Source organism: Hevea brasiliensis, chromosome 5 (genome assembly GCF_030052815.1).
Source record: "Hevea brasiliensis isolate MT/VB/25A 57/8 chromosome 5, ASM3005281v1, whole genome shotgun sequence".
In the NCBI taxonomy this organism is placed as follows: Eukaryota; Viridiplantae; Streptophyta; class Magnoliopsida; order Malpighiales; family Euphorbiaceae; genus Hevea; species Hevea brasiliensis.
The window spans coordinates 19,459,430-19,473,254 of NC_079497.1; positions in this window are offsets into that span (position 1 = coordinate 19,459,430).

A 13,825-nucleotide genomic window follows, 5' to 3' on the forward strand; every position below is an offset into this window, starting at 1 on the left:
GATCTGACTCCCTATAGGTGAGTACTCATATTGCCGTTTTATTAAGTGTTCATTCTTATTTTATGTATTTCCTTTGTTCTTTATATATATATAATTTTCTCCAAGTTTATATTACGCTAAAGAACACGAAGAAGGTCATTCTCGAGTTTACTTCCGTGTTGACCAGTCCATTCATTTTGTTAATCTTTGTTATTCCTGAACGTAAGTCCTCTAGTCCCGAGTAGCGTATAAGTGGTTGGATAAAATGTAGGTAACTGTATCTTAAGGGTCTCTTTAAAATAATGAAAGGTCTGAATAATAAGTCGGGAAAATAGTAAGGCCGAATCAATAGAATAACGCAAAAGACAATTGAGTAAGACGTCACAAGGCAGAGTAAAACCAAACCTTAAGATAAATAAATGGTATAGATCGGGTATCAAAAGGTACTGGTAAGGTGACCACATAGGAAGGTCGGAAAATTCAGTTTGGTGTTCCCTGACTAGTCACAAGGTACCAATGAGTTAAAAGAAGCCTTATTTCGAGCCCCGGCATCTTTGAATGCCAGAACCCTTAGTTCTAGGCTTTCGTGACGAGTAGCTGTAATCAAATTTCGAGAGATCGGAGAGTTCTTATCTGATTAAAATTTTATTAAATATTTAAAAAGAGATCGGAGGAGAGTTCTTATCCGATTCTCAATCTAAAATTTTAATAAATATTTAAAAGGAGATCGGAGGAGAGTTCTTATCTGATTCTCAATCTAGAATTTTAATAAATATTTAAAAGGCGATCGGAGGAGAGTTCTTATCCGGTTCTCCATCTAAAATTTAAAAAATGTTTAAAAGAGATCGGAGGAGAGTTCTTATCCGGTTCTCAATCCAAAATTTAAATAAATATTTCAAAAGAGATCAGAAGAGAGTTCTTATCCGATTCTAAATCATTTTTTTTTAATCTAAAAGAGATCGGAGGAGAGTTCTTATCCGATTCTCAATCAAGATCTTTAATGAATATATGAAAGAGGTCGAAAGAGAGTTCTTATCCGATTCTCAAACCGAATTATTTATGCGCACAATAATCCCTAAAATAAAACCAATACGCAACAGCCACTCACTAAGGTTATCTCATTTACTTATGTATCTGAGTAATCCGGATTAGTGAAATATCAAAATTCCTTTTGTCAAAAGGATTAACATTTCCATTCAAACCCTCCTAACTATCAATTCTAATTTATAAAGGACGTAAAGTTAAATCTACTTACCCTCTTTGAGGGACGAGGTAGGGTGCCTAACACCTTCCCCACTCGTTTACGGACCCCGAACCTAGAATCTCTGTTTTTTTTTGAAGTGGTTTCATTTTAATTTACTTTCACAAATGGTTTTCTTTAATTTTCCTCAAAATTAAAGTGGCGACTCCTCACTTTTCCACTTCGGTGAGTGTTCGTCCAGGCGACCGCAAAACCCTTGCAACAAAAGATACTAACTAAATATGCACAATATGCACACTAATCACAAATTGTATATCATTCACAAGTTATATCAACAATATGCACACTATAAAGTTATATCAACAATATATCAACAATATATCAACCACAAGTTATACCATCAAGATTACTCATTCATTTTCTCCCCCTTTTTGTCAGCATCAAAAGATCATGGGAGAAATCATGCACATGTGTATAAATCAAAATTCAGTTTAAGTGCAGTAAATAAACAGTCAAAATAATAACTGATATAGCAGACTAATTTAAAGTTCAAAATAAAACTAAAAGTAGCAAACTAAATAGCAAATTAACAGACAGACTGTTAGACAAAATTCAATCATTAAGCATACAGAATGGTTGTTTATCCTTTTAGCCTAGAGCTTCGTCTGATTGGTTTTGGAGCAGCCATCTTCAACTTTTTTGGCTTGACAAGTTTATTACTCAAGGTTTGAAGAATTTGAGCAGCCATTTCAGTTCCTGGTGTCAAGGGAATAATAGGTCCAGCTGCTAACTCGATTGCAAAGAAGTAGTACTCATTCTCAACTTTTTGCCAGTTTAAGTCTTTTTGCCAGATGGTTTACCAGTTTCCTCTTTTTGCTTCCTTCTTTGTTCCTTTTGAGCTATTTTTGCCTTGTCTTTTGCAGGAGCAGCAGGAGTAGGAGTCTGTGGTTCTGCCTCAGATTCTGAGTCACTCATATCCTTCCCACTTCCTTCTTTGCTGCCTCCATTACCATTTCCATCATCAGAATCATCTTTATCTTTTTCAGTTTCCTCTTCTTCTTCTTCTTCCTTTTCTTCCTCTTTCTCTTCTTCTTCTTCTGTTTCTTCTTCTTCCTCTTCTGTTTCTTCTTCTTCCTCTTCTGTTTCTTGTTCTTCCTCTTCTCCTTTCTCTTCCTCTTTTTCTTTTTCTTTCTCTGTTTGAGGAATATAACCAGTAGCAGCCTTACTGGTTTCTCCAGCTTCAGTACTTGAAATACCTAGATGAACTTTGATTTTAAATAATTCTTCCACAATTTTATACATTAACATCAAAGTGCCATCAACTTTAGAGTCAAGAGCATTCATAAGAACAGTTTGAAAACCTCTAAATTTCTGTAGCTCTCCAAGTTCAATTTCAACAAATTCCCTCAAGTTGTTTACTTCTTCCAGAATTCCTTCAACATTAACAGTACCGCTTGCACTATCTTTGGAACTAGCACCTTTTTCAAATCTAAGTTTTCTGCCATCATCATCTTTTTGCAGACTTGTAATTGGGATCATATTTGTCCTAAGTTTCTCGGTTTCCAGAGGGATCCCAAAGCCTCTAAACAGACCATTAAGAAGATGGGCATAGGGTAGCTTGTAAGGTGGTTTCCATTTCATGATTTGCTTCAGCATAAAGTAGGCAAGATTAAATTCAATTTGATTCACAATATGCCAAATTATGCAGAGATCAAGGGTACTTAAATAATTTGGACTGCCAGTTCTAGGATTCAACACATAGATGATAAAACTATGAAGAATTTTGATGTGTTGATGAGCATGGGTAATGCTAGTCTTATCCTTTACTTCCCCTTTAAATACTTCAGCCTCAAAATCTCTTTTATTAAATCCACCAACAGCAAAAACTTCTTTATGATAACAAATTTTATTCCCACTGTTTGGGATTCCTAGGGCTTTGGCTAATCTATCAACCGTCACTTCATAGACTTTCCCTTTCATTTTCACCTTAAAAGATTCATCTCTATCAGAATCATCAACCCTTAAATTCTTATAGAATTCTTGAACTAAGTCCACATATACTCCTTCAGTGTCAGAGCACAATTTGTCCCATTTTTGATATTCAAACAAAGATTGTAAAGGAATAGAAACTTCGGTAAAAGCAGGCCAGTGGATATACCTGGGTTCATGAATGGCCCTTTCCATATGTATAACTGGAGCTTTTGAAGTCTTTTTCTTTTTGGTTCCTTTTTCTTAGACAGGCTCACTGGTTCTTTTCTTGGGTGTTTCTTTTGATTTTCCTATTACCAGAGGAGCGTCTTTTTGCGGAGGAGGAGATGCAGGAACACTTGCATCAGTGGAGTCCGAAGACGATGAATATGTGGTTACTTTTGCTTTGCCTTTTCCTTTTTCCCGCGCCATGACCAATCCAGAAGAAAATTAGGCCGTAAGGACAGTGAAAACTGAGTTCACAAATTCAACAATGTGAGCAGCCAATATATAATCATTTGAAGCACATCAACATATTTCTAGCACAACTTAGCACAATGTCATAAAAATAGAACAGACAGCAAGAGATACTCGGGTTTTTGAGAATCCATGGTAATCGATTTATGATTTAGTTATATACCACATTTTTATGTAATGCTGATATTAAAAAAAAAGCTCATTGCGAAAGCAAAACAAACAGAACAGTCAAAAAAATGTAAAACACGATTCCATTAAAGTTTTAGATTCAATACCTGAGACTTGTAGAGACAGAGAATGCGAATCGATACCAAATGCGTCAAAAACTAAAAAATTAATCCAACAAGAAGTGGTTTCTTTCGGCAGATTTAGACAAATAACGGGAATGAATAAAAATTTTTTTGGGATTTTCTAACTTGAAACAATCGATTTGATTCACAGCCAATGGGTTTCGAAAATATTTAAGAACGATGAAGGGAGACGATGGTTTGAAAGGTTGCGAACGAAATGGGTTTGCAAGTGGAGAGAAGATGCACTCATTCGGGTTTTTGGAAGGCGATGCGACGAAGAGAGAAGAAATTTTGAATTTTAAAACTGAAAAGACATAAATGGAGACATTTGCAGAGAATGGGTACCGTGTATCAGTGGAGAAGCAGTGAGAAGAATGATGGTTCTGAAAAAAATTTTGAGTCCCGCGCTAGATTATATGTCAAAAGTCTATTTTGCCCTTAAATCACATAGAGATGCAATGCTCTAGATAGAGGGGTATTTAAGTAATATGGGCTTTAAACATGCAGAATAGGCGCTCGAAAATAAGAATAATTCTAGAGTTTTAGTACAATCAAACCTGACTTCCATTTTGCCAACGAAAAGTTAGGAGCAGTGGTAAAGCATTTAGCAATCACGAAAATTAGCAAACAGATTAGTATGCCACTGTGATCAAATTCTGCAGAATACTGTTCATATCTGATAAGACCCAGAATTTTTCAAATTGCACCAGAAATATCAGAATGCATTTTTAACATCCATTTGATAAAGCATGAAATTCTTAAAACATGCAAATGCACACAACATTCTAATAGCTTCAATTCTAGCAACCGGAGCAAAGGTTTCATCAAAATCAATACCTTCCTCTTAGTTGTATCCTTGAGCTACTAGTCTAGCTTTATTTCTAACTACATGTCCTTTTTCATCCATCTTATTCCTAAATACCCATTTAGTTCCAATAACAGAATGCTTTTTAGGTTTAGGAACAAGTGTCCACACTTTATTTCTTTCAAATTGATTTAATTCCTCTTGCATAGCAAAAAGCCAATTTTCATCATTTTGAGCGTCATCATATGTTTTCGGTTCAAATTGAGAAATAAAAGCAACATTACCAAAATATCTTCTAAGTTGAGCTCTTGTCATCATTCTTTGTGATGGATTATCAAGAATGTCCTCTTTGGAATGATTTCTATGGTACCTCCATTCTTGTGGAATATCTTGATGTTGAGGTTCCTCAATTTGTAGTTTTTCCACATTTGGTTGAGAGTCTTCTTGAATTTCAACATTTGTGGAGCAAGGTAGTTCTTCTTCTTTGTCATTTTGATCATCCTCCACTAGTTCTTTTGAATCAAGCTCATCTTTATTTGGATTCTTTGAATTTAGAATCTGCTCAATTTCATCATCATAAGAATCTTTCCTTTGCAAGGAAGTGTTAGCATCATCAAAAAGTATATGCATTGATTCTTCCATGGTCAATGTTTTTCTATTGAAAATCCTATATGCTTTGCTATTTGTTGAATAGCCTAGAAATATTCCTTCACAAAATTTAGCATCAAATTTCTTGAGATTGCTGTCTTTGTTATTCAAAATGTAACATTTGCAACCAAAGACATGAAAATATGCAATATTGGGTTTTCTTCCTTTCCATAGTTCATAAGGAGTTTTCTTTAAAATAACTCTAATGGAAACTCTGTTCAAAATGTAGCATGTCAGATTTACACTTCCGCCTGAAATATTTTGGTAAACTGCTTTCATTCAAAGATTGTTCTTGCCATTTCTTGCAAAGATCTGTTTTTCCTTTCAACAACTCCATTTTGTTGTGGAGTTCTAGGAGCTGAAAATGTATGATAAATACCATTTTGAGAGCAGAAATTTTCAAAAAAATTATTTTCAAATTCTTTTCCATGATCACTCCTCAAAGATGTAATGCAATATCCTTTTTCATTTTGAGTTCTTTTGCAAAAAGCTTGAAATATATCAAAGGTTTCATCTTTATGAGCAAGAAAGAAAGTCCATGTGAATCTTGAAAAATCATCAACAATTACAAATGTATAAGCCTTGCCTCCTAGACTTCTAGGTGTGATTGGGCCAAAAAGATTAAGATGTAATAATTCCAATGGTCTAGATGTAGTTACAACATTTTTTGATTTAAAAATGATTTTGTATGCTTACCAAGTGCACAAGCTTTGCATTGAAATTCTTTTTCAAATCTTAGCTTTGGAATTCCTCTAACAAGGTTTCTTCTAGAGAGTTTAGCAAGTGTACTCATGCTAGCATGTCCTAATTTTCTATGCCATAACCATGCACTATCATCTAAAGTCATAAAGCATGTTTCACAATTTTCTTCAAGACTTGTTAAATCAAGTAGATAAATATTATCTATTCTAGCACTAGCAAACATAACATTATTTCCATGAATCTCACAATGTGTAGAAGTAAAAATGACTTTAAAACCATTATCACAAAGTTGACTAACACTTAAAAGATTATACTTTAATCCTTGTACTAATGCAACATTCTCAATGCAAGGATTTTTACCAATAGTTCCACATCCAATAATTTTAGCTTTACTTTTATCACCAAATTTGACATAACCTTCTTCTTTCAAAGTAAGAGAGGAAAACTTGCCTTTATTTCCTGTCATGTGCCTAGAGCAGCCACTATCAATGTACCAATGTTCTGCTTTCCAAAGATACTCCTTAGGCGGACTGAAATCGCTTAATCGTTCTTAGGTACCCAAGCAACTTTGGGTCCTTGTGTGTTAGTAATATTAGGTAGGGTTCCTTTAGGCACCCATACTTTCTTTTCCTTGAAGGTTCCTTTCCTAATAGGACAAGCATTAATCATATGACCTTTATGATTACAATAAAAGCATGTAATACTTGGTTGAGAAAAGGATGCAGCTTTAACAAAAAATTGTTTGTATTTTTCATACTTCATAAATCCATCATAACCAATTCCAGATTTTTCATTTGTGGATCTTTGATTCCCAAGAAGTATATCAAGTGTTTCTTTTCCTTTTGTAAATTTAGTTAAATCTCTTGTCAAAGACTCAACTTTTGCCTCAAGAATTCTGTTTTGCTCAAGAAGTTGTTCACACACTTCTTTTGATCTTTGAAGCTCATCATTAACTTCCTTAAATAATTTCATTTGAGATTTGTAAAATTCATTTTCCTTTGAAGCCATACTCAAGGAAATATTTTCTGATTTTAAGGCACTATTTTCATGAACCAAAATTTTGCATTTCTTTATAAAAGTTCTATATTTATCATATGTCTTCACAAATGCAAGTTCTAATTCATCAACATTAGAAAGTTCAAGATTTACCTCATTTTCACTATCTTCGATGTGTGAGCTTTCACCTTTTTCTTCAATTGCCATCATACAAGTGTTTGTAGCTTCTTTGTCACTTGTTTCACCATTTGATGAAGAGTTACTATCACTCCATGTTGTTGCCATAGCCTTTTTACTTTTATCCTTTCTAAACTTGTTTTTCTTCTTCAATGTAGGACATTTTGGCTTAATGTGGCCTGGTTTGTTACACTCATAACAAACTATTTCACTTGAATGATTTGGAGTCTTTGGAGCATATTTCTTTGTGAACTTCTTGTATTTGCTTCCACCTTTTCTAAATGCTTTTTTGAATCTTTTGACTATCATAGCCATATCTTCATCATCATCACTTGAAGCACTTGAATCATCACTTGAACTAGCTTTAAAAGCAACACTTTTCTTTTTCTCATCTACCTTTTCGGATATGAAAGCTATACCTTTCTTTTTCTTTTGATCACCTTCTTTCTCATCTTTCTTATAGATCATCTCATGTGCAATGAGAGAACTAATTAGCTCATCATAGGTGTATTTTCTGAAATCCTTGGTGTCTTGAAGAACAGTAGTCTTTGCTTCCCATGACTTTGGAAGAGATCTTAAAATTTTCTTTACGAGTTCTTATTCCTCAAATCTCTTTCCAAGAGCTTTAAGAAGATTGACAAGATCTATAAATCTGGTACTCATTTCAGCAATAGTTTCACCAGGTTTCATCTCAAATAACTCATAATCACGGATGAGGAGGTTTGCCTTTGACTCTTTCACCAAATCAGTTCCTTCATATGTGACTTCTAGTTTGTCCCAAATTTCTTTTGCAGTTTGACATCCTGAAATACGATTATACTCATTAATATCAAGAGCACAATGAAGAATGTTAATAGCCCTGGCATTTGTAGAAATTTTCTTCCAATCATTATCATCAAATTCAACTTCAGCTTTAGGAATTTGTACAGTTCCTTCACTGGTTTTATAAGGAATATAAGGACCATCTTTAATTATCCTCCAAGCATCAATGTCAACAGATTGTACAAAGTTTCTCATTCTAGTTTTCCAAAAAGAATAATTTGTGCCATTAAAAAGTGGCGGTCTAGTGACGGAATAACCTTCAGCTAAGGGGGCAGGTATACCAGCTGAGTTTCTAGATGAACTAGCCATGTGTATGGATCACTCTAAGGGGTTTAATCCTCAAGCAAGAGAGACAAGCTCTGATACCAAATTGATGTCCCAAAATATATCCAAGAGGGGGGTGAATTAGACTTTAAAAACAATTTTTGATTCTTGCTCAAAACCTTTGAAAATTGCAGCTAGGTTCAACTCAATTGACTAATGAGAAATATGAACAATACAGCTCTATTGACAAGTTGATTCAAAGTTATGCTATATGCAATCAGTATACTGATCTAACAAATTATATCAGCATTCATTAGAGATTTCAGTATTCTGGATACGTTTTTAAACACAGCAACCAGAGCAGTATACCATATATACTAACTGACAGCAGATTAAACAACAAGCAAATTAAATCAGATATCAGCAAATTTAGCAGTAAACTAACTTTCTCAGTTTGCAGTAAGGTTAACAGCAAATGGCCTCAACTTTCATATCAGCAAAAACATATCAATCATAAAGTTAAAATGCATAAATGTAAAGAGCAAGGGTTGAGAAAATGAACACTGAAATTTTTATAGTGGTTCGGCTTCAACTAGCCTACATCCACTCTCTCAAAGATCCCACTTTGAGTCTTCACTTCACTATTCTTCTCTTTTAAAGGCAAGAGACAAAAAGCCTTTTACAAATCTTCTCACCAAAGCTTTTACAAGTAGCTTTACACTTCTACCAAGTGTTATTTCAAACACTTTTCACAACCAAGCTTCAATAGGTGCTTGAATGACCTCTCATAAATGATAATAATGTGTTTAAAACTCACTCTCACTCAATACAACAGAATCTATAAAGAAAAGTTGAGTAAATAAGCCAGTGATGAGCAATAAAAACACTTTGAGCACTTTGAATGAAAACTTTTATGATTTTGAACAGTGGAGAGACTTTCATTAAGTGCAAAATGGCCAAAGGTAGGTGTATTTATAGCTTTGGAACGTTTTTGACCGTTTGGAAACTCATTTGAACGTTACAGTTACGAATTTCAAGAAAATAGTCGTTATTTTGTCATTTTCTGCGATGTTGTGCAGAGTTGAGACAGTTAGCATACTGGAGAAAATAGCAAATCAGTTAGCATACTAAAATAAGTAGCAAACCAGTTAACATACCAGGAAAACTTTTCTGCATAACTTTCAAAACTATAAAACTTTACACCAAATCATAGTCAAACACTTTTTAGGCCAATAATGATGTTTAAAAGAAAAATCTTTTGAGGGATTGAAAATAAGCATCATTGACTTTTACTCCTCAATTCTTTTCACAAGTAATCCTAAAAATAAAACTTAACTTCTATACTATATGTACCTTCAATTCCGATTTTCAGTGCAGCCTTAGAAGGTAACCTTTTCTTCTTTTATCTCCTTTGATTCGTCCTGTGTTATCCTTAGAATGTCATCCTTTCTTCAGAAGCACAAATCCATCATGAAATCCTTGTGTCTTTTTCTTTGAGATGCACAACACTTAAAACAATATTAGTTTGATTTTAGTTGAGTTTTGGTATCATCAAAATCTATGCTCCTTTGAGCTTGTGGGGTCAACAGATTGTATTTTATTTCTAAAATTTTTCCTAAATTTTTCTTATTAATATTTGAGTTAATTATGGTTCCTCACTTTAGTTTAAATATTTTTCCGGATGTTCTAACTGTTCGGACTGACACCGATCACCAGAATAGTAGAATATACGGAATTTCTACAGGGAGGGTGTTACAACTCTTCCCCTCTAATTTAAATTTTGTCCTCGAAATTTACTTGATGCAAACAGTTGAGGGAACTGTTGCCTCATCCTCTCTTCACTTTCCCAAGTTGCCTCCTCGGTGTTGTGGTGCATCCAAAGCACTTTCACCAGTGGAATCTGCTTATTTCTCAACTCTTTCACTTCCCGAGCTAGGATCCGTATGGGTTCTTCTTCATATGTCAAATCCGGTTGTACTTCAATTTCTTCCATGGAGATGACATGTGAAGGATCTGAGCGGTATCTTCTTAGCATAGACACGTGGAACACATTGTGGATCTTGTCCAGCTCTGGTGGTAAAGCTAGCTCAGAGGCTACTGGTCCCACACGTTCAATGACTTCATATGGGCCAATAAACCTAGGGCTCAACTTACCTTTTCTTTCAAACCTCAGTACCTTCTTCCACGGTGACACCTTGAGGAACACTTTGTCGCCAACCGCATATTCTATTTCTTTTCTCTTCAGGTCAGCATAAGATTTCTGTCTATCTGAGGCAACCTTCAGATTGGCTTTGATTAGTTTTACTTTCTCCTCAGTCTGTTTCACCGGGTCTAGCCCTACCAGTTTGTCTTCGCCCAATTCAGTCCAGCACACTGGAGTTCTACGATAAAATTTGACTTGGAGGATAGAAAGAAAATTATAATTTTAAATTAGAGTATAGAAAGAAAAAAAGGGGTAGACCTAAATTGACTTGGAGGAGATTAGTACAATATGACCTAGAAGCATTACACATTTTTGAGGATTTAACCCAAAATCATTCAGAGTGGAGAAAGCGAATCCATATAGCCGACCCCAAATTTTTGAGATAAAGGCTTAGTTGAGTTGAGTTGAGTATTATTATTATTATTATTATTATTATTATTATTATTATTATTATTATTATTATTATTATTATTATTATTATTAAACATAAAATGTGATAAATAATATTTTATATAAAGGAATTTATAAAAAAATAATATAAATAATTTTTAAGTATTATATTTAATCATAAAAGGTCTTAATTTTTTAAAAATCATATTTTAAAGAAAATAATATTTTAATTAATAAATGTTAAAGTAGTATTATAAAAAATAATAATAATTAAAAGAAGAATTAAAAATTAAATAATAATTAGTATTTACGGAATAATATAAATAATTTATAAATATTGTATTTAATTACAAAATGTCTTAATTTTTAAGAAATTAAATTTTAAAAAAATAATAATTTAAATCATAAATTTTAACGTTGTATTTTAAATAATAATGATAATTAAAAGATAAATAAAAAATTAAATAGTAATTAGTATAAAAGATAATATTTACAGAAGTGATACGCGACAAATTTTTTAAGGAAAGTGTTACATGTCAATTTTCTGTGAATACATTCCTTCTTTATATATATATGGATTGTATTTAGAAAATTAAATTATATAAGAATTGTATATATTACAACTTTCAGAAAATATAAAAAAATAGTCATCAATAAATTTAATTAAAGATTATCAATTAGTATAAATATGATAGATTTAAAATCTTACCTCCTTTTGAATTTATTTTATAAAAATATGGACCACTTCTTTATCATAAAGTAAAAATACAACATATATAAAATTAGTATATATTTTTATTGGGTAAAATTAATAAATTAATTCAATTAATTCTTAATTTTTCCTTTCTCTAATTAAATTGAACCTTCCAAGTATTTATAATAATAATAATAACAACAATAATAATAATAATAATAACTATTTATTATGGTATTAAAGTATAATAATTTAATAATTTGTAACTTATATATGCATAATTAGGAAATTAATAACTTAATCATTATTTAAAAAGTTATACAATTAATTAATAAAAAATAAAAGTTATACAATTAATTAATAAAAAATAAAACTTCAAGGGGATAGTGTATATATATATATATATATATATATATATATATATATATATATATATATATATATAATTTTTCTAAATAATAATAAAACTATATAGTATGATTAATACTAAAATTAGTTATTTATTAATTATACCATAAAGAATATCAAAAATATAACCAAAATTGAATATTAACATAAATTTCTTATTTTTTATTACCATGAAATAAAATTTTATTTTATTTTTTCATGATTCATTTTATATATATAACATTTAATATATAATTAAAAATATATTTTTATTAAATATGTGTTAAAGTAAAATAAAATCAAGGTAAATTAAAATTTATTAAATATATAAAAAAGAGAGAGGGGGTAAATTATTTAACTCTATGTGATAGAATAACAAAATATTTAGCTCCATATGATAATTTTTATAGTATAATTTTAAATTATTTTATTAATTTTAAGATATATAATTCTTAAATTTTTATAATTAAATAAAATAATAAAAAATTTAATAATCCTTAAATGAGAAATTTATAAATTTTTGAAATATATCTGCTATTTTTAATTAGTTAGCTATAAAATTATGGTAATAATGGTAATAGTAAAGATATTTAAAAGGAAAATGTAACATGTAATTTTCCTGTAAATACATTCCTACTTTATATATATATATATATATATATATATATATATATATATATATATATATAAAGAGAGGATTGTAGAAAAAGTAATTATATAATAATTGTATATTACAACTTTCAGGAAATATAGCAAAATAATTATTAATAAATTTAATTAAAAAATAACAATTAGTATAAATATGATAGATTTAAAACCTTACCTTCTCTTGAATTTGTTTTATAAAAATATGGACCGATTCTTTATGAGAAAGTGAAAATGCAACACATATAAAATTAGTATATATTTTTATTAGGTAAAATTAATAAATTAGTACAATTAATTCTTACTTTTTCCTTTTTCTAATTAAATTGAACTTTTTAGGTATGTATAATAATAATAATGGTAACAATAATAATAATAATAGCTATTTGTTATAGTATTAAAGTGTAATAATTAAATAATTTGTAACTTATATGTACATAATTAGGAAATTAATAACTTAATCATAATTTAAAAAAAATTATACAATTAATTAATAAAAAATAAAATTTCAAGTGGAGGTAGGTGTGCATATATATATATATATGTATATAATTTTTCTAAATAATAATAAAATAATATAATATGATTAATACTAATATTAGTTATTTATTAATTATACTATAAAGAATATTAAAAAAATAATGAAAATTAAATGTTAACATAAATTTCTTATTTTTCAAATAAAATTTTATTTCATTTTTTCATAATTTATTATATATATATATATATATATATATATATATATATATATATATATATATATATATATATTTATATATATATAACATTCAATAAATAATTAAAAATATGTTTTTATTAAATACGTGTTAAAATAAAATAAAATCTATGTAAATTAAAATTTATTAAATATATAAAAAAGAGAGAAAGGATAAATTATTTAACTCCATGTGATAAGAGAATAAAATATTTAACTTAATGTGATAATTTTTATAGTATAATTTTAAATTATTTTATTAATTTTAAGATGTATATTTCTTAAATTTTTATAATTAAATGAAATAATAAAAAATTTAAGAATTCTTAAATGAGAAATTTATAAATTTTTGAAATATATCTACTATTTTTAATTAGTTAGCCAAACAAATTATGGTAATAGTAAAGATATTTAAAAGAAAATTAGAATTAAATAAAAATAGAATTAAATACTTAATATACA